Consider the following 27,996-nt stretch of genomic DNA (forward strand, 5'->3'; position numbering starts at 1 on the left):
GGACAAATCTTTAAACAGATCACTAATCGTAAAACAAGTTACGGTGTCTGGGAGTAAAAACTAAGCTATTTGCTATTTGTGCCGATACTTTCAAGCTTTTCCTCCTCCCTTCCTCCTTCCCCTTCTCGCTAGCTCTTGCATCTCGAGTTTATAGGGTTTGTTGAAACGCTGCTTCATGTTACTCTCCCTCTCCCCCCCTTTTTTTTATTTTGAGTGCTCTGTATTTAGCCACTAGAAATCCAGCTTTGGGGTTTTACAGTTTTCGTGACGAAGGCCGACAGGACTACGCTGAAGAAGGAAAAAGCGTCGGCGAGGAGGCGAGAGGCTGCGTGTCAAGGTGAGTATCCCCGGGCGGGGCGGGAGGGGGAGGGGGGCCGGGCCCCCCGCCAAGCCGCCGCTCCGGGGGCCGGAGGTGCAGGGGGGGACGGGCGGGGCTGGGGCCGCGGGGGCCTCCTGGGGCGGCGGGACCTCCACCCGCAGCGGCTCCTGCAGCGGGGTGCCCCCCCCTCGCTGACTGCTGTTGCTTTTCCTTCAATGAGGGGCGGGGGCGCTTCGCAGCGCTCCCTCTCACTCCGCCCCCCCGCCCCAGGCCCGGGTGGAATGGGGTAGGAGACCCCTGGGGTCGGGGAGATTAAAGAGGAACCGTAAAATGTGTCTCTATAGTCACATAATGGTTTCTTCACCCCCCCACCCTCCGGCCCCGCCCCATAAAGCTTTCTGCGTCACTCAGAATGAAGCAGGTTTGGCTGAGAAGTTTATGTTTTATTTAACAATGAAAGGCACTTTCTGGCCTGGTCTTTGAGTCCCACTGTGCAGTTTGGGAGCAAATCCAGGTGGGATATTTAAATTTGGTTCAAATGTCACATGGATCATTTATAAGTGGTTCAAGGTAGAACCACCACTCACCCCGAATTCAGGCGTACTGTTGCGTGCCTGTGCAGCTATTTCTGTAGGTGGCTGTTATATAGATCATGTCCATGCAACTTACATTGACAGAGGCCTGGCTCAGTGTTGTGGTACCCAATGCAAAAAATCGAATGAAACACGTTGGAAGTAAATCATACTGGAATTCTGGTTCAGAGGAATGACATCCTAGTACTTAAACTATTAGATTCTGTTTGGATAGATTATTTAATCCACCACACACCATCTCTATACCTTAATTTTCCCGATTAAATGTGCAAAATTGGTCTTGTCCTGATTTCAGTTTTACAGCTGGGATTTCATTTGTATTCCCAGTTGCCCCTGAGGAAAGAGAATCCATACAGGAACCTGACAACACAGGAAAATAAGTCACAGTGTACTTGAGCATTATGCTACATTTTCAGAAGAATCCCTCAAAAATGTGTCATCTTTTAGTGTTTTGCATTGGACTTCTGTATGTCAGGAACTGGAAATAACCCTACGTGTTTATTGTAAAGATGTATTTTCTGAAAAGGATGTAACAATGATAATATTTACAAGGTTCCAATTTAATGTTTTTGAGGGAAAAATAAAAAGAGTCACTGTAGCCTGTCTTCAGAGAGACTGGCAGGTTTTGAAAGAAATCCTGAAGAATGCACAATGCATTCACCTTGTCTAGTTTAATAGAGACAGAAAATGATTAGAGTGTGTTTTAATACTTGCCGTACATGTGACGTAGGATGCCAAGCCTCAGAACAGTTTAAATGTTGACATACCCAGCTTGAAAAAGCTTGTCAAATAAATCAAACCATTCTGGGGGCAAACCCATGTTGTTTCTAAACCACAGAGTGGGGCAGTGGCTGTGGTTACTCCCATGGCTGAATGGTGAATGTATAGATTTAAAATACATTTTGCCACACTGGTTTCCAGAGGATTGTTTTGGCCTCGTATTCTGATGCCATGAGCCAAAACTCTGGTCAATGTTTTGACAACAGAGCCAGGAAAAACAAAAAAGGCTTAGCCTGTGAAAAAGAAATGAAGATGTAGTGAAGGAAAACAGTAGTCTCTCTGCCACTGCCTTACTCAATCCATATGTGGACTTAAACACAGGAAATACCCACCATTCACTGCAATCAAGCCAGGGGCTTGTGCATCAGAAAGTGCCTTGTGGAACTAATTGGACTCTATTAAGATTGTCATTGACATCAGAAAGCATTTTGAAATTTGAAATCGCAACATTTAAAGAACACAGAAAAAAGATAAGCTGCTGCAAGATTTTTTTTTAATATGAAATATATTCATCACAACATTACAATGCTCTAATGAGGGCTTTTTGCATAAATGAATTATAATTTTGTGATGTTTGTGTTTTTAAACGCTTTATGCTTACTTTTCATCTGAAGTCTTTCTGATGCACCACCTTCACTTCAGAGTGGAAGAAAATCCTAACTTCACTGGTTTAAAATTGTGATAAACAACATGCACGCTACCTTTCATACAGGCAAAGTTTACAGAAAAAAATACAGCTGTAAATAATGGATCCCGGAATTTTTATTTTTTTTTTTTTCATTTTACGAACTTGAATGAAAACAACATTTGTCCTTGTCCACAAGCATTTGGCAAAGTGTCTATTTTAGCAGTTCCATGCCAGATATCTGCTTGTGAAGTTTTGGTGATGCTTTTCCTGACCGTACTGTTGCATTTAGATTTTTAGCTTGGTGAGTCACTATTATACCTGATAAGATAACGTTGTGATTTCCAATTAAATTCAACTTCTGTGTGATTTTCAGTGAATTCGTGTTCCTGTGAACTCCTGTGATCTTTGCCTGTTTGATTTTTTTTCCTAGTGCTTTGTGTGAAACCAGAGGGGCCATTAATGCTTCAAATGGTACTTTGGTACACTGCTGTACTACGGATTAAGTCACTTGACCTTCCAGATAGACTGGGGAGAGTTTGAGGGGGTGACATGTTTTCCACCGTTTTCAAGTCATCAAATAACTCTGCTGTAGAGCTGTATAATAAAATATTAATTCCTCCACATCAGCCAGACAAGTACTGTGACAGCACTAAGGACACAGAATTTGAGTGTTTTGGATGCTGTATGTACCTGAAGTTTTTTGTTTTGTTTGGTTTGGTTTGGGTTGGTTGGTTGGTTGGTTGGGGTTTTTTTTGTTTGTGTTTGTGTTTTGTGTGTGTGTGTGTTTTTTTTTTTTTCATTTATTTCCCTCTTTGTTCCCTTTTTGCATTCCAATGCTATCTCATTCAAATTTCATGAAAAATTCCAGTTCAAAAATTCCTTCTTTGAAAGACTTGCAAGAGCAAACCTGTTCATACAGAACAAGTAATAATTTCCACTTGTTGAAACCCAGCTGATTGACATTTAGAACACAGGTAGCTGAGCTTCAGCTCCTGAAGCTGCAAATCCAAGCGTTGTATTTGTCCGAAGTGATTTTAACTCATTGCATATGAAAAACATAATGGCAGTAGAGGCTTGCTCTCTTTTGTAATTTCTTAAAATCCCAGTTTTCCTTGCCTGGCCCACAGACTTGGGATGGCTGAGGTTCAGCATTCCATTTTCTCTCCTATTTCTTGTGCTAAAATGCACTGAGTACCCCAGCTCTTCCTCCAGAGTCAGTGCACAGATCACAACCTCCTAATCCCCACTACCAGTTATTCTTCTAGTTGAAGAAGCAGCCTTAAACCCGACATTTTACAACATTTGTGGATTTGACTTTTTGAACTTATGAATGATTCCTGAGATTTTATATCTGTTGGGGAAAGGGCAGGGAGAAACTCTGTGTGTAAATACATAAAATGGGATGACTTTACAGGCATGAGTCAAGTCTGATTGTAATGTAAACACAACTGATTATTGTGTTAGTACATGTCTGTAAAGTGTATTTAGAGTACAATAGCCCATATGATATATTCAGAAAGTGTCTGTACATGTAATAAATTAAGAACATACAAAACAGTTATTTCCCCATAAAGTTGTTCATTCACCATGCACATGATCCTTCAATTTTTTTCAGTGTGAAACAATCCACATATGTAAAAAACAGTTTTGAACAGAACTCTCAGCCCCATCCATGTATCCACCAACATTCTTGTGGAAACAAAACAGTAAAGTCTGGCATTTTGAGATCTGAACTGTGGACAGATGCACTGTCATTAATTTTAAATGATGAGAACCAACCAGGTACTGTAGTCACTAAGATTATATTCTGAAATTTTGTATTGCTCACTTTGGAGTAACAGCAAGTAAAAATGACCCCTGGAAGTCAGTGTAATTAGATTTCTAATTTATCCATGTTTTTCCTGATGGAATGAACATTAGGTTGATGCACACTGGAGACAGCGAAATTTGGAAGTTTCGGCTTCTTTGCTGACTTTGCATTGGCCACTGCCCGTTACATTTCTCTGCAAAATGAATGTTCACACTGATCCATTTTCTTTTGCTTTTTCACTGTAGACATCTAAACATGTAAAATGCTGCTGTTCTTTAACAAATTGTAACAACAGAACAGCAGACATATATTGAGATAGAAAAAGAAAGTAAAGAAATAAATGTGTGAGGGTAAGAGAAAAGACAGAGATAAATGTGTACGTGTGTAAATCTATTTCCTTTGAGTGACACTTGATGAAAACTATAAATTACAACACACATAGCAGTAAAGCCTTCACTAGATGCATCTGCATCTCATCTGCCATATGCTGATCCAGTGTCCTGCACGTCTGCAGCATTTAATCGGATGCCATAGTGATACGCACAGAAAAGAGAGGAGAGATTTGTAATTAAGATGCAGTAAGCCAAATTGAAACCAGTGTCGGAAAATATGAACTTGAGGGAGAATAATATTCTCAAAAATAATAATTGGTATTTATTTATGGCATCAGAATGCCAAAAGCAGTGGAGGCCGTCCTGGACCTACTTTATCTTGGTGTTGGCATTAAGTGTGTAGGACTTGGAATTTCATTCCACCCCACTGATATGGTTGGTTGTGCCTGTGGACCAGCCTTTGAGCCTGGTTGCTCTAAAGAAAGCTTTTTAACTTCCAAAAATTAAAAATAACTTTATTGATGATGAGCAGTGTGAACAGAATGGCACAGACTATTAAAAACATTCCCTTTAGTTTGTGAATACATAATATCAGTAGTAGTTGTGGGACCTAGAGTATGAATTACACAAAACTACTGAAGACAGCAAGATTTCTCTTATTAGCCGTTGTAGAGTTCTTAAAATAACCATATAACCAAGTCCAAATCTGTTAAGCTGTCTTGGGAAACATACTGCTACAGATAAGTGATAGATCCTCAGCTGATGTAAACAGACATGGGTGTTCAGATGTGCTCCTCACACGGCTGTGAGCTCATCTCCGTAACAGTCTACACAGTGGAAAGTTCTCTTCCTCCCCACTGGCCAAATGACTCCCTACTGTGTTGTCCATCCTTTTGGGAGATGAAAAATACAGAGCTCAATATGTGTGTATCCTGACTTGAAGAAAATTCAGCTGCCAGTGTTTGTGAAAGTGTATTACTGGATCAAAATAAAAATAGTCAATTTATGTCTGTTACTCCGTGTCTTTAGTGGGAAAAAAAAGGGTATAAAGTTGCACATTACATTTTCTAATATTCCAAGATAAATGGCCTAGAAAAATTCAAACATTGTTATTTTTAGCTCTGTTTTCTCTCTCACTCTCTCTTCCCCCCACTCCCTCCTGCCCCCACAAAAATTCAGGCCAATTTCAAGCACATTTGAGAGAGGAGGAGAACTCTGAAACATCGTTAAATTCCAATAACTGCCATGAAAATTTGTGGCTGGATGGAAGAGAAAAAGACATATTTGTTCTTCCAGGTAACTTGGCCCCCATTTGGCAAATCCAGCTTTGCTTCTGCCTGGCAATGGACAGATGCACGATGGATGCTCTTGGCCACGTTATCGGCCAGCTCACCAGTAAACCTATAGCTCCAGGCGGGCTTCAGGCTGTGCTCTCTCTTGCCAAAAGGGATTATCAAGTAGGGATGTGAGAGATGAATAGGGTTAATACTGCAGTAATGTAAAGAGGATATAGACACAAACACAAAGGGGAACTGGCTCTGTTAGCTACTCATGGAACAGCTTGTTTTTTAAATATACCTAAGGCAGTTATTACATTTTTCCTAGACATCAAGTCTCGTGTTTATGAACTATAATCCTTGGATAATTTATCACTTTCAATAAATAGTAGCATTTGATTTTCATGCTATGGCTCTTTCAATGAAGTCATTTAATTGAAACAGGATCTATGGTATTTCCACACCAAAACACACAATATCAGCTTCTTTTAAGGGACAACACATTAAACTTCTGTTCACGTTCTTCACTGCTGAGTGCATGCTTTAGCTTTACAGTTCTTCCTATTATTTTGCACATGTATTTTAAGGATTTTCAAATTTACAAGCGACTGATATACACAACATATTTAAATAAAATTGTTCTGCTGACTGTGGAGAGACCCGACTCCCCACTTAGGCACTACCTTTAAATGCCTTCAGATAGATGGTGTGAAAAGCCTAAGTGGAGGAAGAGCTTGGTCAGTACCTGCTCTGAGCATGAGATCAACAGCCACAATATAAGAGAAGGTTTCTTTTCCCCTCAGGATGGGCCTAAAGAAATGTGATTTGTCAGTGAAGGAACATAATTAGGATTCTCAGCTACATTAGCAGACATGCAGTCTGCCATCACTTCCCCAGCCAGCCCCTGCCAGAGGAGCAGAGGTAGGGATGACCAGTGCAGAGGGACAAAGAGGTTCTCTCACAGGCTCTGTCATTTCCCACCTCCTCTTCACTTCCTGACCCAGGGGCTGCCCCTTCACTTGTCTTCACCTGCACCAGCTCTTTTGCAGTGCTTTCACTGAGGCAATTGCCACCTTCCCTTCCGTGGTCACTGCCTCCTTTGGACAACAGAATTATTTCCAGCTCTGATTTCCTAATGCTTCTGGAGCCATTTGGTGCTTCCCTTCCTCTGCTCCTTTTGCTGCCTCTGCCTTTCAGTGTCTTCTTAAGGTCTTCTTCATTGTTCCTTTTCTCCTTTTCCAACTTGTCCTTTGGCAACCTATTCAATTTTTATGGCTTTTTACAATCTCTAGGATGGTGGCTACTGAGTATAAGTTTCTGTTCCTGACAACATCCTTCTTTTTTGTCTCGGGGATTCTCAGATTTCACCCCTCAAGTCTATCCAATGTGCAATTGCCAACATTTTCTGGCTAGCTTGCATTGCAGTTTTCTCACTATTTAAATGAAAAAGGAAAAAAAGGCAAACCTGAGGTCTTCTTTCTCAAGAATACAAAGGGGATATTTCTATTCTTGGTGGTGTAACAGGTAATAAAGATAAACCTTGCTTTTTTTCTGAAGTCAGGCTAGACTGTATATATTTATATGTAGCTGCTATGGTGACATTTACAACAAATCGTTATCATTCATGTGGAATAATCTGTCAAATATGCAGGGATTTAAATATTTTACCACTACAAGTTGCCTGTGCTTTTCTTAGTTTTATGTCGAAAATTCCACATCGTTCTTAAAAAAACACTTTCTCTTCCAATATATATTTTCCAAAGCTGTATTATTGTAAATTGCTATAAATGATCCTCATTTGTGTGGGAGAGAAGGATGGCAACAGGAATGCTCTTTCCTCCTGAACAGGCTTTGTTTGAACTGGAAGAAGACAACTGAGATCCTTCTGCCATATGCATTGTGCAGAAGGATAGAGAAGAGATGGAGGGATTTCTTAGTCCAGCGGCGATTTGATTACAAGTGAAGAGTCTCACAAGGAAGGTGACTCCTCTCCAGAGAATAACTGAAAATAGTTCCATGCAGTTTCATGAGTAGTGATGAGCCATAGACAGGATGGATAGGTCAAGGATAGGAAAGAGGAGAGACATGTAGAGGGGACAAGCAGATAGCACGAACCAAACAGTTGTCATTTTGCTACTGATGATGAGAACTGTCTACTGGCTCCAAAATTAAACAGCTGCATTTGCTTCTGTGGTATGCTGGACGCCGAACTAGATAATGGAAGCTGTCCCTCTAATGGGAAAGAGTATGAGTTTCTGCACAAAGATCATACTAATTTATAGGTCTGGTGACCTTTTGCTACAATATCAATTCCTGGATGTGTACAGCCAAATAAGACAGTGAAGGGAGGTCACACACCATGTCCTTGTGTGATGGAGTGAAGATGACCAAAGAAGCAAAAGATGACAAATCTGTCCACAAATAAAGATGATGAGGACAAAATTAGAGCATACACTTCATTGGCATTAAGGTACAGACAGAAGAATATTACTTTTTATGTTGTAGTTAATTCTTTGGATGAGTACCAGAAGCAACAATTCTTGTGTCTGAATTGAAAGCTCTTATCTTCAGCTGCCAAAAATCCAAGATTTTCTTTTAAAAAGTCTCAGAGATCTAAAACAATAAATGTTCTGTTGCCTCAAATCCAGTGGTGGAGAGCTGGCGTGCCAAAGTCCTCCTTCTGTTCAGTAAAGATGTTTGTCTACAATGTTTGTCTTCCCATTAGGGAGATCGGTAGAATTGATTATATATTATAACATATACTTCACACATTTGTTTCAAAGATGAATTTAAGACATATTTAACATCTTCTGGAAAGCCTTGAAGATCTGAGGGGCTAAATTGTGGCAATTCAGAGGAAGTATGTAACTAACCTAACAATGTAGAAATCAATTTTGTAGCTGTTCCATACAGCCAAAGCTACCTTTCCTGCATATCCTCCATAAAGTAGGACCAAGGACAACTGTAACAGAGAATGGACAGAGGAGTGAGGTTTTGCAATATGCATACATTGCCACTACATTTAGCTAGGGTCGCTGAATACAATGACTTCATCCATCCTGGCATGCCTGAAGCCTGACCTCAGCTCACTTTGGCTTCAGCTTGGGTTGAAGGTTCTTAGCAGGTGCTGGCAGCTCTGTGGATGTGACACAACATATATAGCTCTCTCTTCATCCAAGAACCAGGATCAGTTTCACGCTGACCCTGCAAATTACACATGTGCTATGCAGAGTTTGTCCTGTTGTTGTTGTAGTTTGAATGATCTAAGTTTACAACCGAGTCAAGGCTTGTAAGGAGAGCTGGTATCTTTTACCAGATCAAACTGGAGCAACAAAGCAAAAAAGCAACCTAGGAGCTTCCAGGCACAAAGGTCTGTCTTGTCCTGCTCTAATGGCAAATCAGAAATGCTGAAGGGTCTGTGTCGCCCTCCAGAGATGTGCTATCAACTGGTATTTTATCATGATACATGTAATTTTTTTCCAGTAGTCTTTCCATTAATTTTTAAGAGATATTTTTCTGTGATGGACATTCACAAGAACACAGGGCACTGCTTTGAAACAGACACTTTTCTTTCGATCATTTGTGCTCACAGATGTCTATTGTAATGCTAAGTGACAGATTTGATGGGAAGTAGCAACATGCAGCAAACAATCCTGTGTGGAAGCATCAGGGCTTCCTCTGTCCATCTACTGAGACGCTTTGCTTCAGCTGAAGCCCTGCTTCTCAGTAAACCACCCGTTCAGCACACAACACTTCTGTTTGCACCAGGAGATCATAATCTGTTCTGAAATCCACCACTGTGTTTTTATTCACATAAAGTTCCTTCCACATGGCAAAATCAGTGCTGGTCACAGACGCTACACATACAGTAGCAGGTAGTACAGAGTGGTATGAGCAGATCAGTGGAACAAATCTGCTGGTGCCAAGGATGAGGCACATGTCAGAGGGGATTTTATTTGGGCTGGTTTGTGCCTGGTTTTGGGACCTGTTCGCTACTTGTTAGTGGTTGGAGTATACTAGGTGCAGTCCTCGAGCACATCTGGCTTGATTTCGTCCGAAAATTGTTTATTGAATGTGCCTTTAGACCACTCCATGCTGTGAATCAAAGCATAGTGAATGGGAACAACTAGGAGATTTGTTCAGAAATGCACTTCTGGTCTGATCTAAAACACTGTTGTAGACTCCTCCGGAGCACCCTGTGCTGTAGCATGGCCCATCATAAAGGCCTTCATGGTCCATCAGAACTTTTTTAGTTTGGCATTGTAATTCCTTCATTCAGGGAGGCATATATTCCTCCAGAAGGCTTGGAATGTGGATAGACACTTTTGCTTCTGACATTAAAATAACAATAATAAAAACAAAAGTTATTTTTAGAAGTCAGCTTCTAATGAAAATATTCTAACATCACCAGGTAAATTTTATCCCTGCGACTGGGTTACAATGCCACAAGTCATATATGACTGTGCATGTAGAACCCTGTCTAACCCAGAAAGTACTTTTTTAGGCTGAAGTTCTAGTCAGACATAATATTTTGGTATCTATGAAAAAGGAAATATCCTATTTTTAGTGTCTGGTGATGTAGCCATAAGCTTCTAATAACAAAAATGCAAGTGTGATGCATTTGCTAAAAAACCCCCCACCAAACTAATAAACAAACCAATTCTAAAACACTCAATACCCTCTGCACCCCCCAAAAAATTCAAGAAGCCTTTTATAAGCCTATAGAAATACACTCAAGATAAAAGGATGAGAAACAGTAGTATGAAACATAAGGCTGACCACACTTACCCTAGTGAGAAATGTTTTCATTATTGTAGTGGAAGCAATGTGCCTTAAATGGCTAAAATGTTTAATCATCTCATCTTTGTTAGAATATTTTAATCACCAGCCTAAATTAAAAATATAGGAAGTACTGGAAGTGCAATTATTTCAATAAATGTGAAGAAAGAACTAAGTGCCAAGAAATACATTAAGAAATTATTTTTTGCCTCTGCTGCTACAGTTAAGAGAATATAGCTGTCACTCTTGCTTTGCTAAAGTCTTTCCTCTGAAGGTAGTCTCATTGATTGTGGCCAAAAGATGCCATTATTTTCCACCACGTTACTTTATTCAGGCACTTTTGTGAAACTGATAAAAAACTTGACAAGAGGAAATGACATTAGAAAGCATTATATTATCGTTATCACCATCATCATCATCATCTCTATTGTTTTAATTTTGGGGGGATCATATTTGATTCTGCTTGCTGATTCTACCTTAGGGTTTGACGGACACTGTACGGACACTGCAAGTGTGAAGAAGACATTTTGAAAAGATTGTGATGATTTTGCACTAATTCCAAGAAAATTCTAAAGGTCTTCCCCACACTCCTCAGATTCAGCTGTGCACTGACTATGCTGAATTGCAGGACTTGGCTTTAAGTGCAGTTTGAACTACAGGAAGGTTTGGAGCAGACAGAAAAAAGTACAACTTGTGTCTGAACACATTGTAAAATAAGCAATGCAAACTATGAATACAGAAGAAGAAAACAGAAAGTAGATTTCCAATCTCTTCATAAACCATAAAATATATCCTACAAGTAAAATAAAATCCTCTGTCTATGCCAAGCATTACTCCATGGTAATTTTTCATCACACTGTATCCATTTGCGTGAGCCACTAACTCCGCTTTGTAGCCTTCCACTGGTCTAGACAGACAAATCTTTGGAGATCTATTCTTTTTGATGGATTTATCAGATTTCCAGCCCTGTTTCCCCCCTCTTTCTAATTTCTGTTCCTTCCTCGCTGTTGTGAGCTGCAGCGGGTTGCTGAGGTAGGTCCACAAAACTAACCCTGCAGCATCAGGGTGAGCAGCTCACTTACTTGCCGGCCCTTTCTTTTAGTCTTCTTTGAAGTGACCCCCCCACCTTGGACTTATTATGATATGGAAACTGGCTGCCTCTACAGTAAATTTAAAACCTATATGCTACCACTGAGGAGCACAGAAAAATAACTTTGTCAAATTCCTGTGCTCCAGCTCCTATAATACAATGTGTGTTCTTGCTGCACATGCCTTTGTACGTTGTGTATCCAGCACACTTAATATTGCACTCTATGAAAAACTTTGTTGATATAAGATTGCTAAAAAGGGCTGCAATAAAGCTGTTTTCTAACATGGTAGGTTTTGTTTATTTTCAGAGTTCAAGAACACAGTGCTTTGGTAGTTCTGCAGTCCCGGATGTGTAAGGTATTTAAAAATCAATTCCAGAAACCAATGCAGTTCCATCCAAGGTACATCAAGGGCTAGACGCCAGCCACACATTCAGTATAAATAATGTAAAGTCATCAGTCACCTTTTATAGTAAGCAAAGTAAAATTGAAGAAGTAAAGACAAGCTAATAAAATAATTAATATTAGTGGAAAATAACTGGTATATAGTAACAAATACGTTTCTGTAGACATACCACTTAACTCTAAAAAAATATATACATACATATATGATGGCTACAAATGAGCTTGTGATTTTCTTCCAAAAGTATTTGAGCAGGAAGTAAAACATTTTCCCAGTGGATGAAATAACATTCATTTTTGCCAATCTAAGCAACGCAGATTTAAATTTTATGTGTGTCCAACTGCTTGCTCCCCCTCAGCTAATAACCTGCCTGCTGGAAACATTTCAAATGAAAAGGAGTTCACAGTTCCTAAGCCCAGCTCTGAATATATCTGCCATGCATGTAAACAAGTAAACCATTATGTTTCTTGTTGAGATAAAGAATACCATGATAAGTGGGGACTTTTACAAAACAAAGGGCTTCCTATTGCGAGTGTGGATAATCTTCCAGAAAACCCTGTGTTTTGGCAAATCACACCAGATTAATCTATTAGGCATCTCCTTTCATCATCAAATTTCCGCTGCCTATCACAGTGGCTGCCTTATCAAGCACCCTTTTCTCAATAGCAGGCCCATTCCTAGGATTTCAGGTGCTGGCCTTCCGAGCTCAGAAAACAGGTGTCCCCACTGTTTTCAGGCAGGAAAGGTCCCTGCACAGAAGCCTGGGAAAGGGCAGGGGTATCAGCCGCTGTTCTACCTGAAGGAACAGGTAACAGGAAACTGTTGATTCAATGGGCTGAACTTAATTGGCATGCACTAGTCAGCACTGAGAGTTTTTGTGAATTAAAAATCCTCGTAAGAATTCTTCCCAACAAAAGTTTCAGAAAGGGGGGGAAGATACATGCCCAGAGATGCCCTCCCAGGAGCAGCCAGTTTCTGTAACTCTGTTTTAAGTGCCGCATTCTCTTGACGTATTCCAGAAAATATGAGCTAGGAGTTGAGGGCAGCATGTCAAGCTTTACGTGGTTACGTATAGTGCCTGAGCTGTTAGGCAAATTGCCTATATTCAGGAGGAAATGGATTTAAAATCTCAACTAAAGGCTAATATTCCAAACCAATTAGTATGATGGATCAGGTTTTCAAGCTCTCAGTACCTCCTCTGACCAGACTTTTTATTTTATTTCTCATTAATGAAACTGGGCATATGGTTTCTGACCAGACTATTCATCTGTGAAACAAGGCCATCCACTAGGTCACCCAGAAATGCCACAATATGGAGCACTGATAGAGCCACAGGGATGAAGAACAACATTTTAAAGTTGACAGAGAGAGATGTTTTACAGAAGTCAGTGGATTCTTGCCCTGCAGTGCTTATCTCTTCTTGTCAGGATGGCATCAAGCAGCTCTTGCTCAGGCGGGTGTTTCAGTTCCCACCTGCCTTCTCCAGCAGAAAACCTTCATTCTCTGCTCTAAACCCACTCCTAAAAAATTGGCTTGCACAGGCTTTACTGTAATGAAATCAAGGCAGGCAGGAAGGCCGGCGCAGTGACAGCAGGAAGAGCCAGTCTGCTCTCAGCTCCTGGCTTTGATAGCAGGGCTGCTCGGAGGCGGCGGGATGAGCTCCCAGCTCTGCTCGCTGGGTCGGAAGCGTTTGATAAGCACTCGCCTGCCCTTCCGGGACTCCACAGCACAGGCTTTGTTTCATCTACAGATGATTAAATGGTCTACGGGGCAATTACAAACTGAAGGAAGGAATAGCCGGCTCTCTCCAGGTTTCCTCAATCAGCACGATTGAATTTCTCAAAGGAAGGCAGCAGTAGCAACAGCAGGCTCAATGACTTTTCCTGAAAAATGTTCTCCAGTTTAGGATTGAGCTTTCATTTAACTACTTGCTGTTTAATTTTATTAAGTGCAAATTGTGGCTTAATAGATTTACAGTTGCCATAAACTTTGGCATCATGAAAGCTGTCAGAGTGGCCAGTTGCACAGCATATTGCTTGTATGGTGCTAGAAAGGGTGAACTGGACAAACCAGGCACGAAGAAAGTCTGCAGAGCATTTTAATGAGTGTGTGCATGGTCTTTTCAGAGGCAGACAGAGCTGAAACACAAGCAGTCACTCACAGTAATTTCCTTTTGCTCCTCTCTTTTCCAGGATTTAGAGAGAAGGTGGAAGACTTCAGGAGTTCATCTGCATATGAAAAATACCATATTCTGCCTTTTCAAACACAAACTTTGTAAATTGCTAGACAGTGGTTGGCCCAGTCCAAAAACGGAGTGTTTATTTTTTTGTGTGTGGATTTTTTTTTTTCTTTTTTTTTTCCCTGTGTGCCCATTACACTGTAGCTCTGTTCTGCACTCATTACACTGTGTTTAGCTCCAGATACATACCAGCAAAAAATGCAGACATACTGGAGGGAGTTCAGAGAGAAACATCAAGCCTTATTAAAAGGCAGGAGGGACAGACTCTTGTGAGATGATTAAAAAAAATTAAATACAAATGGTTTGGTTAAGCAATGATGGGGCAGTGGGCATGACACTTGCCCTAGGACAAAGACCGCAGGCTGTGCAATTTTTACCTGTGCAACTCCAGGTAACCTCCCTCCTGATCAGGCAACTCACCTAAGTGACAAGGGCTAAAGAGAGGAAGAGAAGATGTGTTTTCATTTTGGGGGTGTGGATTATTTTCCCTTCTTAATAAACTCTCCTTTGGGAGGATATTGATTTCGGAAGCTGGTAGCTTTTCCCACCAACCACAGTTTTTTTGGCAACTGCCTGGATTCCCTCTGTGTGTTGCTAAAGAATTGGCTAGTTGACTCCAGACAACATATGTAGGGATTTGATTTAACCCCCACCCAGATATGTACAAAACCATCTCAGAGATCTTCAGGAAGTTTGATGCTAGAATAAAGCAAGGCTGCTACAGCTCTACCCTGTTTCATCCCCCGAGCAAAGAACTCTGCTATGTAAGAGTACCAAAGCAGAGAAAAAGAAGAGCTGGTGTCCTATGCAGAACAAGCATTTCCCCCCTGTGCACACAGAGGGATATTTCACATCTCTGGCTTACATCAGCAAATGTTTCCATATGCAAAGATGCACCCAGACATGAATCAGTAGAAAGGAAAGCTATAAGTAATGGAGGGAACCTATTTTTGCTGTTACTGCATTCTGAAAAGTGTTTACCTTCATGTCCAAATATTCTGCGAATCAGTGATATGTACATATGAACTTTGTTGAGTGACAGCAATTGTACCTGAGGACAATATATCAAAGGACCTAATAATTACAAAAATAGTTTCTTGGTGTAATGATCCTGTGTTAAACAAGACAATTGATTTCAAACAAAATTTAATGGACAAATAATTGTACAGTGTCTATATTGGAAGAATTAAATAACCCACAGAGTGTGTATGATGACTTGTAAACAGGCATGGACCTGCCAACAGGGATCGAGGGGACTTTTGGCCTTCTGTTCCACCAGCACAGCTAATGAGCCTGCAGCTTACAAGGCCACCGTACCCTTACAGCCCATTCCCACTCCTGTCCTGTCAACAGCCCTGTCCCGTCCCATAACATGGCGCGTAGATCACATCAGAGGGACTGGAACAGAATTATAATGTGTTGGGGTGCACAAATCATTACCAATAAAACCCCAACCACCTCCTAAAAACAAATAAAGGAAGTTTATTTTCTAGACCTTCTTGTGGTCTAGCTGTTAAGTTGTACTTTAAGGGAACCAAATAATGTTCTAATGCAATTTGTAGTTAACTTTGTGGTACTGTCAGTCTGTAAAACGCAACCTATTCATTCTAAACAAAGCTCAACTATGCGCTTTCCTTGTCTTTGGACTAGAAAACACAGCTTAACAGACACAATCAACAAGACTTCCCCCCCCCCCCCCCCAGTGACTTTGTGTGTAAATTCAATTTATTTATTTCTGTAAACCAGATGAATATAAGAGTTTTAAGGGTCTCAGTCCACTCAGCTATTTGCAGTGTAAAACACTCTGCATGTTTGTTGCAAAAGACCATTTTGAAATGGCTCAGATATCTCAGAAAATTGCCTAAATCTTCTTTACTTCATTAACAAATGTTATATGTACAGATCGTCGGAGGACTTAATGATGACCATGCTAATAGACAACTGCCAGCATGCTGTGGTGAGCAAGGCCATTTGTAATTCTCATTAACAGTTCTACCACTTTCAGTTGTATGAAAAGTGATAACACACTGATCTAACAGTCATTAAGAACTTTTTCTTACTCCTTTAGGATTAATTTGCACTGACCCAGAATTCTGTATTTGCTTAACACAAGCAGTGGGCCACTTTGATGTTATCTGCTTCTATAAACAATAGCGTACAGTTCTCTCCTGGGCTAAAACAGCTCTTATTCTACTGAGAATTAGCTGTATTAATCATTCTGAAGTCCAAGAGTGCATGATCATAAATTGTGTGCAGGGACCTCACTTAGCAACTCCCAAGACTCTCATTTATCAACATTTTTTTCCCTTCCTGGATATTTAGTATGTAGGGAGTAATTTATTTCTGAGCCAGTGCTTTGTGATGTCTTTCATGTTGAAGTAAAGTTGGAAAACTTTCTGCAACAAATATAATTTTTCTTACTTCTTTAGTGTAAAAACAAAAAATATGGACCACAGCTACAGACTGATTCCCTCAAGTGGCCAGAACAGAAAACACAGGCCAAGCTTCCAGCCACTGAGCTCTGAATTGGATGAACCAGGCAACGGTAACTAAAAATGAGGAGAATTTCACACTAAATATGACTTTTCTTAGTTATTCAATTACAGCTTTAAAAATATGGGGCATCTTTAAAGCTGATACCTGGCTTTTTCTTACCTTTCTTAAACCAAGTTGCTAAAACAGAATTAAGGTATAATTCAAGCAGATAAACTCTGCAGAGAACACTACCTTAGTTTATATTTTTCCAGAAAAGATGTAGCTACAAGTGAATGATGTTTTTGCTACCATTCTGTGGTCATTTTCCCACCACCAAAATACACTACAAATCTGCCAAAAGTGTAAGGAGGAAAAATGCTGCTCCGTGTCACCTCATAGTTGATATGATACCACGTCTTTCGTACTTTTAATGCAACCAGTGAAAGACTTTTATTTAAAGTCTTCCCTCACTTACAAACACCCCTTGCAAAAGGATACAAAGTCAGACCATACAGAAATCACGGACAGAAACAGCAAAAACATTTTGAGTGAATGGATGAAAACCTTGAGTCTGAGATGGCTGTCTTTTATCCACACAGCTCAATTTCTTCAGCTTTTGGTATTTTCCATTACCCAAACCAAAACTGGGAACAGAGGCCTTGATTTTGCTTTTCTCGAGAGGAGTATGCATGAAGTATCTTCTCTGACTTACTGGTAAAAGTCCAGATTTAAGTCATTTTTGATGAGAAAAGACTTTTGGCCCAACTTGGGCAGAATCAAACTCACAAGCATAGAAACCTTTCTAACTTTTTTCCTAGTTTCATCCTGAGCTTAACTTCAATTTCAAAGCTCTCACTGTTTTATTGTAAACATGTGGGTTTTAAAGTACTGCACCGCTCCAAAGTTATCTGCATGTGAGTTTATTTTATATTAAGTACTTAAAAAAATGTCTGAGCATTAAATGCCAACAGAAACAACAAAATTATAAATAAATCACCACATTCAGCAGAAATGCTTTAATTCAGAATGTAATAAAGACAGTCAAGGTTTAAAAAGTTTATGCCAGAGTGTAAACTGAGGGAATTAGTATTTTTTTTTTCCTGGAGACAGTTTTGCTGCTGCAGCCAAAAGATTCTCAAAGGTTGTTAAAAAATATAAAGAAGAAAAAAAAAAGACAGTGGAAAAAATTTTATTTCCCCTCAATAAATTCTGGCTTCTGCAATTTGGCATCGTTATCAGCCATTAAGAACATTTGTTTTAGTGAAGGCCAAGCACTGCTGCTATATTCACAGATTCTCCCTCTCTTCCCGTAAATAAGCATTCAGGAGCTGTGACCTATCCTCACTTAGAGCTGTGCAGTCTTACTGATGTCCGTAAAAGCGTGAAGGCAACTGCTGTGAAAACTCCTCATACTTCAGAGGCTACCCTAATTCTTCCTGGATTTCTAATTACAGAAGAGCTTGCTTCCAGATTCAGGGGGCAAAATTCTGCCAGCAGTGATGTGAGACACCCTGACTGATTTGAACCCAGGCAAATTATCAGTAACTGTCTGTGGAAGAATTTTTCTTTAGGATGACAGACGCATGTTGCATGTGTATAATGAATGCCTGTATGATGTAACGTAGATGTGCCCAAGCCAGACCTACCTCAGCGTTACAAAATTCTGGGCATCCTGGTTCACTGGACTGGGTGTTGTGTCATTTTGTGGGAGTAATTGATTTTTTTTTCCTGCCCCATGAAACACTGCATCTCCCTCCACAGAGCACTGCAGACATACTTACACTGCATTTAATCTCTAGCACATCAGTTCAACTTCATCTAAAATCCTGTGGATGGATGCTCGACACGATCCTCAAGAGTTATTTTTGTATCACCCATACACTGAGAACTGTACTCCTGGCCAAAACAAGGGTAAATAGGGGCTTTCAAGTGCCTTCGCTTCAATGCATGGTCAGCATGCTTTTGATTGCTTGTTCTCTGCTCCTTTGTATACTGCTGCTGCAGTGAGATTTGATCTGGGTTTATGCCTTGAGCATTATCTGATGGATCCTGTGTCTGTAGCCTGAGAGAATTAAACTATCTGCTTAATTTAAGATCCGTTTTAAGAAGTTACAGCACTTCCACTGCCCTTGTCACTCATGCTTGCATTGGCATATCTCTGAAGAATTGCACAATTTGAGTACAGCTATTAATTTATTGAAGTCTTGCTATTGTTATTATTAACTCCCCTGAGACTTAATTCCTGATATTAATTTTACACTTTCCATTTGCTGTCACAGTATATTCACTTGTGTTTATAAGAAATCTATCTTTTGTTCGAAAAGTGTGCTCCCAAAATTTGCAATGCTGGAATACATATTCACTTATGAAAGCCCAAGGTCCACGTTACAGTCTCATCTAAACGTGAAGGAATAAACATAAAATTGTGTTTACTGGTGACATTACAAATAATGACCTCTACGTTTTAAATTACATTTTAGTACTTTTCTTTTACAGCTGCATTCGGTGGCTCACCTGCATTAATAATTTCATGACAGTATGGGAGAGGCCATGAAGAACAAGGGTCTATCATTGAGAACTCCCCTACTTCTGCTCCCTGGACATCTCTATGAAGGCAGCTATGCTGACAAGTGAGGTGTCTATAGATGCTTATAGAATTCTTTTTCATATGCACTATCTCACTGGCAAAAGGATTTGACATCTCTCTCTAAGACAACAGAAGGCTATCTCACTTGTGGAAGACCTTCTTTTTAAGAAAAGTCAGCCACCTATTCAGACTCTAAAATACAGGTAAGTGAAATTATATTTTCCCGTGACATCACACACATGTTCTCTGCAGTGATTTAAGAATGAGGTCACGTAGTACCTGTCCTTTGCAAAGGCAGTCTTTCCAGCTAGTGTTCCCTCATGATCTGGATGCCTGCTGAAGATATTGACATCTCTCTAAGTAGAATTTCCTCCAAAAGCTTAAGAAGGGGCAGAAAGGAGAACAGCTGCATTCAATTACCAAAAGGATGTATCTGCTAGTCAGGAAGAAAAGGTGGTTGCTTCTGCTCTTTAGAAGCAACCTCTGGCAGATCAAAAATACACAGTATTTTATTTTGGTGTTTGGTTTGAATAAGAAAGGCAGAAACTTGCCTTGAAGAAGAGTGGCCTCTGAAGAACTTGTATGTTGTGGTGCTCCTCTTAAAATAAACAAGCAGAATCTTCCAAAAATCAGTTTCTCCTTATAAATTGCTTTTGCTGTAGTTTGGGGGCTGGGAGTAGGAAGGAAGCACTCTTTGATCAAGGTTTGTATTGAACCTATAAAAACGAATAGACAAGACTTGATGGTCTGTGTGGATAATTTGCTCCCTAAACATCCTCTCCTAATGGTTCCCTTCTGGTACTTTGCTCCCTGGAAGTTTGGTTTCTTTCAAAGTGGAATATGAAAGTGATAAATGAGGACTTGAGGAAGAGATCACTTGGTGGGAGGATGAAGCCAGGTTTTAGTAACAGAGGCAATGTCAAGAGCTTCATTTACGATCCAGTTGTATGTTGAACAGCAGGAAACGAGGAATCTGCTCCCTGTCAGCAGGTACTCTACAGACCCAAAGTGAAAACTCAGATGAAACCATTTGGACTGACATTCTATTCCTCAAACATTGGCTCTACTTTTGACATGGTGTATCAGATTCTTCAAGGGGGTGGAAAGGAGAGGATGAATGTGGGAGGAGTTCAAGAGCAAATCACAAATACACTGCTCATGACAAAAAAAACCCCACAAAGAGACATCTTTTTGCTTTGTGTTTTTTTTTTTTTTTTTTTTTAAATGCCTACTTAAAGACTGAATTGTAAAAGACCACCAGACTACACTGAATTTAACAGAAACCTAAAATTGAACTGGAAAATATATACAGATTATGGGCTGTTGAATTGGAAAGTGGCCAATATTGTTCCCAGGATTAGATGATCTTGGCTATTAGAGCATTTAATATTTGATTTGTGCATAGTCTCCAGTTCATTTACCATGGGAATTAAAAAAAAAAAAAAAAAAATTCAAGGATTTTAAAAGTAAGTAGAGGAAGGAGAAGATTATACCATGCTTAATCCTACAATTTCCTTACTGCTAATGAGTTATGGGAGGATATACAGTTGTTCTAGCTTCTGAACTGTGAAGGGCAAACAGGAATACAGGTTCTGTTGCCCTGGAGCAAAATGTGGTAATTCTATCCTCAGAACGTTCCTTGTGAAGTGCCTTCTGACTAGGAGTTCAATAAACGCCTCCTTCCAGAAGGTGTGAGGGTCTTGAAACTACTCAATATGAAATAGAGACACAAAAATTTCTGCTGAATCTGCAGTCATGCTTTGGAAGTTTTGTGTCATTATTTACAGATAATATGCCCATGGCTATTACGGCATTAAGCAGTGTAAACAGGAATTTCTGGAGCCAGTCAGGGCTCTGACACTGTTAAGAAGACATATGCTAAGGTTTTATAATCTTTTCTAAAGGGCTCATAGGGACTGGTTGGAGGCAGGGGTAGGTGGTGATGCAGGAGGGGGTTAGGGTGACAGGTTGGGAACATGAGGGCAAGCAGCAGCATTGACAGCTGGAGCTGTGCAGCTGCGTAGGCAGATGGCTTATTTAACACAGAGGAGGAGACTGCCTGGGTTGAGCTCCACAAAAGGGTCAGTGTTGCTCATATCTGAAGCCTGAGACAACGTGAAGAAATGGCTTCTGATATCGAGGGAGAAACAATTCTTATAACCAGAGTCTTATAATGAATAAAATTTCTCTGTTGCTATCCCCTTGCTGTAAGGGAGGAGAAAATTGTTATCAGTGCCTTGGTGGAGAAGGAAGTGACAGACAAGACAGAACGTGGAAGATGTTAGCCCTTAGGCCAAGAAAAGCACATGAATGCGAAGTTCATGACAAAAGATGAATAAACATCTTGTTACCTTTGTGCCTTCTGCCTGTACTCAGTTTTCCTTGGATGTCAGGTTTGGTTTCCCTGGCAGTTCCCATGGCACTGGTACTTGTGGGTCATGCTTTTTTATCACATGAAGAAATTGCAACAATGCTGTTGTGCAGTCACTTAGACAGCAACTGAGCCTACCTCTTGAAACTGTATTTCACCAATTATTGTAAGTTTTTAAAGATAAGCAATCAATTCTAATTAGTCCAATGAAACTTCTTTTCTTTTTTTTTAATCAGCTGCTTGAAACATGCCCCTTCTGTTTCACATCTGTTTCAAGATATGCAGTTAGCTTCTGTTTCCTTGTTATTCCATCTGCAGTTTCACAGCTGCATGTGTCCTATGTGCTGTTGTTTTGTTTAGTGACAGCATTTAGAATAAGTTATTATTTCTTCCTATAGTCACAATTCTGATGTATACGTCTTTTCAAACCCACCTAGGGGTCAGGATTGAAATTGTATCTACCTTAGTATAATCTCCTACCATAAAGGACAGGCAAATCATATATTTTGCTTTGAATTAGTTGCTAATTAAAAACAAGGTTTTATGTAATTTTAAGTTAATTCACATCCCTGGGAGGTAATGGTGTAGGGTTTTTGTTAGTTAGTTAGTTAGTTAGTTAGTTAGTTAGTTTGTTTGTTTTAATACATACCAGTGGCTTAAGCACTACTGAAAAAGCTTTCAGTCTTTCAACATCCACCACTGTTTTCAGGGACTGTGCAAGTGAAGGAATGGGGTGCCAAAGTTTTTCTACAAGTACAGATATTTTGACCATTTTAACAGACACGGCAATATCTCAGCCATTATCGTTATGTCATATCACAGCACATACCTAAAGTATTCAATAGGCTCTCAGAACTTAAAAAACTCCAGCACTAGCTAACAGAGAGACATTTACTCAAACGAAATAAAGGAAAATGAAGAGATTTTACTATTATCAAACCTCAGAACGCTGTTGCCGTTTGAACTGCTGATTTAACTTTAAGTCCCTCTTTGATATTCTTACTTGATGAGACTACATGATGGCCATAAATCCAACTTGGCTATGATTCTGAAAGGTCACCTGTGGATATTGTTTTTCATGGTGTTAAATAGACTGTAATGGTCCCATTATTTCTCCAGAAGGACAAGTGAAAGTCCCATTGGTCTTCTTGCTGTCTCATAAATAATTAACAGGCTGTTTTAACTGGGTATAACCTTTGTACAGAGTGGTTGAGCTTCACCACATAGCAGAGGCAAAAGAGATTCAGAAAAATATCATCCATCATTGATGATACTAAAACATTCAGGTAATCTAGCAATAAAAATAAAAGACTAATAATTAAGTGGTAATCAAGCAGTTTTAGAGACAACAACAACAGTTGCCTTTCTGTGCATATCTGAATATTTTTAGCATCCTCCATCATCCAGGCTATTAGTTCTTTTTGTTCTTATCTTCACACATGGCCATTCAGCTAACTTCCAACATGGGAAATTTAAGTAACTGTGGAATAAATGAGAAAAAGTTCAGAATGTTTATTTTTCTCTTCTGCCATAGGTAAAATCTTAAAGAAGAGGGTTAAATGAAGGACCAGATTATTTTTATTACCAACATAAAACTCAAAGCTTTCAGGTGGGGATGACTAAAATGAAATCTTGCCTTTGAATATTAAAATTATTCATTTAGATAAACAGTCCTCTTCAGCTTTCTGTTTTGAGCATCTTCAACAAAATACGAAGGTCTAAACCTTGTACTCGATCCAGTGTCTAAAACACAATGCTGAAATCTGCCACGTCTCACCTGGAAACTCCCCAGTTTTCTTGGTAACAACAGCTGGTCCTAGCAATAAAGAGCCAGGTCTGAGGTTGCAGAAGATGTTTCATCACCGCAAAGTGAGAGGGGGGGGAAAGTGTGCTTGCTATTGGGTAGAGGAAAAATTGTCTGGAAAAGAAATGCTAAATTCCAGCCATGAAATTGCAAAAAATAAAATAAGGAGACTTAGACAAACAGAATCAAAGAGAGAAGAAAAGAGAGACAGAGAACATTGGTCTCTCACACATCTCAGGTTTACAAAAAGTCAGACAAAGGTAGTCACAGCTCTGTTTTTCTAATGAGCCTAAAGTCTTCAGATCTAAACATCTCTACTCTCTTGAAACAAACAAACCAAACCCTGTGCCAAATTTCAAAACAATTAAATACTCTTTGCCTGTGGTGAGAAGATTGAGAAATTATTGCATCCAAAGTAACTGCTTCCTTTCTGGTCTGTTTTTAAACTGAAATGTAAGAAAATGAACTGCATGTTTCCACTGCAACCATTTGTCTTGTCTCCTTTGTCCTCCATTTTGGGAAATTAAAATACCTTCCTTACAAGTTGTGTCAAGTTTGTAGAGGAAAAAAAAAATATTTAACAATTCTGCCTTTGAAGTTCACTTCTGTGCAATTTTATTCTCTCTTTGGGCTTTATAGTCTTGGACTGGTGAATACATGATAGCCGGAGGAAAAGGAAACCTCTGAATTCCCATCACAGGAGGAGATTTGGGAAAGATTGCTCTCAAACATGTGCTCTCTTCAAAGATGCTTTAGCAGCTCCACAAAGCAAAAAGACAGGTAGAGAGAGGAGGGAATATTTTAGAGCAGGAGTAGTGGGAAGTGCCAATGATATGACAAGACAATTGACAAGAATACCAGCTCTTATTCCAAGCCATTAGCGGCTGGTGGCAGCATGTCTCCGAGGAAAACCATGATACCAACAATCAGAGGAGTCCAGAGTCAGGCAGCTTTTCATGTGGAGGCCAGGGGAGGTTTCGAGCTGCTTTGCCCTCCCTACTGATCCCTGATCTTCATGGGTGTTAGAGGACTTGCTCTCTTGCCCTCCCTGCCAAGAAAACAAACCTTTTTCCTCCTAAGGAGACACTCATAAAATCCCCGGATTAAAGAAATTAAAAAAAAAAAAAAAATCCCAACAGGGGAAGCTTCCTGTGTATCTTTCTGAAAACTCTCTTCAGTACCTGGGGAGCTCATTGTACAGCAACTTCTCTTTTTATTTTTAGCTGTTTTTTACATTTTTCAACTAATTTATGGGAAAACAATAAAAGCAGAAAGACAGTGCTCAGGTAATTTATTAGCAGCTGTAATGGGTGGTAGTTGCAAGTTGCATGCAGCAGAACCTCAGTGGTACTGCTCAAGATGCGGTGAAGAGGACTACTCGGGGAGATTTATTAAGTTCTTAACCTCAAGTTAAAAAGTAAAGATAAATAGAAGGAAGTCTTCCCCCAACAGACTTCAATTACTCAGAAATAGTCAGAAGATGCATTGAAAACCTTACAGTTTTTATCCCAAGCTCCATTATTCTTTATGTAACTTTTCTTAAAGCCAAGAACATTTCTGCATGCTCCCCCTTGAGCCTCCTGCATGTACACACACACATACACATGGCTGTGGAGTCCACACGTGAACTTTTGTGCTCTGCCCTCCTGTTTCAAAGCCATTGTGCAATCAATGGGCAGATTCAAAAGCTTCATAAAAACAAAGTCCATTTACTTACTTCAGGAGGTCAAGCCTCTTACATAAACAATTTGAAGAAAGAGAAACAAAAACCTAATAGTATTTGCCTACATTTTTTTTGCCCTGAAAAAAATGTTGAATTTTCCATTAATTGCAGGTTAAAGTAGGAATACACAAACCTGAAGGTGACAACTTGACTTTCAGCAGCAGCAGCCCAATGGTGAACATCAGCACTTACTGATCATGTCTTGGCATTAACTAATGCGGTTTCTGTGCAACCTGAGGGCATAACTATGGGCTGTTTGCAATATCCCAAATTTCCCCCATGGTCTCTAATGTTTACTTAAACTCTAGAAATGGAGATGTTGATTTTCATTCATTTTAGCTTAGAAAATATTGTGCTTTTACAGACTGTTACTATTGTCTACTGAATGCAGTCATGGGATGGAAAGCAAACAAACCCTGAAGATGCAGGTGTGCGATGTGTTGAAATCTGATCTCTCTCACTGCCTGTAAGTAAAATAAACAGAATTGACTTAAATTAACTTCAGTGTTGACTGTAACCTCAAAGTCATTTTTTCCTTTTATCTCTTAAATATATATATTTTGGTGACATTTTAAAACCTTAGGTCTTAATTAATTTTCAGGGGGAGTTCTTCCTAAACACACAGGACAGATTCTGATCTTTTTTGGTATTTGGTGGGGTGTAATGACAGAGGAACACCGTCCTGTTTCATCACTGGCTTCAAGGGATTGTACAAAATTTTTCTGTTGCAACAGTTGTATAAAATGAGACCTGGATCTGTCTTCTTACTGCCAGATCACAATCATCACAGAAGCTTTAAAACAAACAAAGAGCCAGAGGCTACCTGTTCCTTTGCGCAGTGGCTGTAAGCTGCCAAGGCTGGACTGAAGCCAGCCTTCAGGTCAGGTTTACATTATCACCAGAAAAGAAGAAAAAGTCAAGTCCTGAAAAAAAAGTACTGTAGTTAATAAGAAATCGAAAAGACCTGATTAGCACATCTGTGATTAATCAAAGCCATCACAAATAATTTAATGAAACGTAACTCTTTGCTGAAATCTATTTTGACTCAGTTTACAACAGCCTGAATAATTGTGATCCCCTTCAGAAAAACAAACAAAAAATCTCCCTGGCAAACAAGGCGGTATTATTTTAACCCTACACAGGATGACAGCTTTTCTCTGTGCATATTACTATGAGACACAGTAACTAGCACATTGGACATGTTTCCATACCGCTTACAGAATAGATTTATATATTTCTTAAGGGCTTGTACCCTTAACATGATGAACTGAGAGGCTGTGAGACTGAATGAAATAAAGGTGTGTTTGGTTTGGTAAGCACCTGGATGAGGGGCTGCCAAGGGAAGTTTGAGGCCTCTTGGAAATGTTGTACATAATACAATACACTTTCTCAAGGCTCTGTGTTTGATCAAAGCTCCCGTGTGGTTTCAGGAGAAGCTGTGTCCATAAGGAAATCCCTTTTTCATTTAATTTTTGTTTTATTTTATTTGAACATAAAACCCAAGTTCTGAAAGCTTATTTAAACCTTAAAGATCCCTTACAGCCTTTCATAAGAAACTATAACATCAATAATGATGCTCTGGCTTCCTGAATTTCTCTTGCAGTTTTCTTGGATTCATTATTTTTCCCTCTCCAGGAGATGAAAGCTGGCTCTGTGGTACAGAATGGATGCTCCTGGGGTTTTGATGGGGAGCAAGCCATCCCTGAGGACCTAGAGAGGCCGTTATATTCTGCAGCATTGAGCAGTTCTTGGAGGAAGGGGAAAGTGGTGGACTCAAGGATTTAATAACAGCACTCTGATCCTCATCTGTCTAACCACAGCAGGAGCTGGAGCAGCAGGAGGTCTCCCCCAGCTCCTGCTACAATAGGGAGGCTTAACACAATCAAAATGGCTACATGCAACCCATCTTTGTTTCCCACACCTTTCATTGTTCCTACCCAGCCTACACTTGAGATTTACCACTTCACCCCTCTGCTTCCATGCCAGGTTCTGCATGAAGGGGCTCCTTTGTACAGACATAAAGAATGGAGGTTGTGTGAAAAGAAAGCACTACCTAGGTCATGGAGAGACCATGTTTGCACACATATCAAATAATGCAACACCAATGGGTTCCAAGCAAACATCCAGCCCTATCGCCTCTTCTTCTCTTCATGACAGAAATAGTATTTTCAATACATGCACACCGATGTATGCCAGCACCCACTCTACAACTCTAGAGATGCAAATACAGCTCCTTTAGATAGCACACACTGCTCTATCTTGGCTCTGCACTTTTTTTTTTCTTATTTTCTTTTTCTATTTTGTTATGTCACATAATAGTTCAATGTTTAGTCCCTCAAGTTGCTGTAAACCAAAGCATATGAAGGGCACAGTCTGTAGTGTCCCAAAAGTGCAAATTCTTGTGGGAAGGGACTGTGCTTGTCACACCTAGAAAGCATCTTAATCACCAATGTCATTTTGATAAGATAGGAAGGCAAATAATAAATAGGGCAGTGAAGATGAAATGGATTTTTTTTTTTATAGTATTAATATTAATTTCACATAACACAATGGAATACCCTTAGGATGACTTCTGTGTTTCATAATAGGTTTATCTCATCTTAGCCAAAGTGTAAACAAACAAGACAAAATATAACAGAACTCTCAGTATGTTGTTTACCTGATATGATGGAGTGCAATAAAATTGGATATAGTGTTGTTACACTTCCCTACAACCACAACTTTGGATGTTGTACAAGTCTTGGAAATAGCACCGCTCTGTGGATAATAAAATAATGTGAACAATGAA

At 39.8% G+C, this 27,996-nt stretch overlaps 1 long non-coding RNA gene across 2 annotated transcripts; it reads left to right on the forward strand.

Annotated features, from left to right (window-relative positions):
- On the forward strand, window positions 1-27,996 carry LOC110364516 (uncharacterized). Of its 2 annotated transcripts, XR_010470618.1 has the most exons (6): window positions 1-337; window positions 16,151-16,205; window positions 16,678-16,793; window positions 19,220-19,513; window positions 25,573-25,674; window positions 26,844-27,996. It is a non-coding gene; the product is annotated as an uncharacterized LOC110364516 (long non-coding RNA). The 2 variants fall into 2 exon arrangements; XR_010470619.1 differs by lacking the exons at window positions 16,151-16,205; window positions 16,678-16,793 and having other exon boundaries at window positions 97-337.

This window comes from Columba livia, chromosome 2 (genome assembly GCF_036013475.1).
Source record: "Columba livia isolate bColLiv1 breed racing homer chromosome 2, bColLiv1.pat.W.v2, whole genome shotgun sequence".
Taxonomy (NCBI): domain Eukaryota; kingdom Metazoa; phylum Chordata; class Aves; order Columbiformes; family Columbidae; genus Columba; species Columba livia.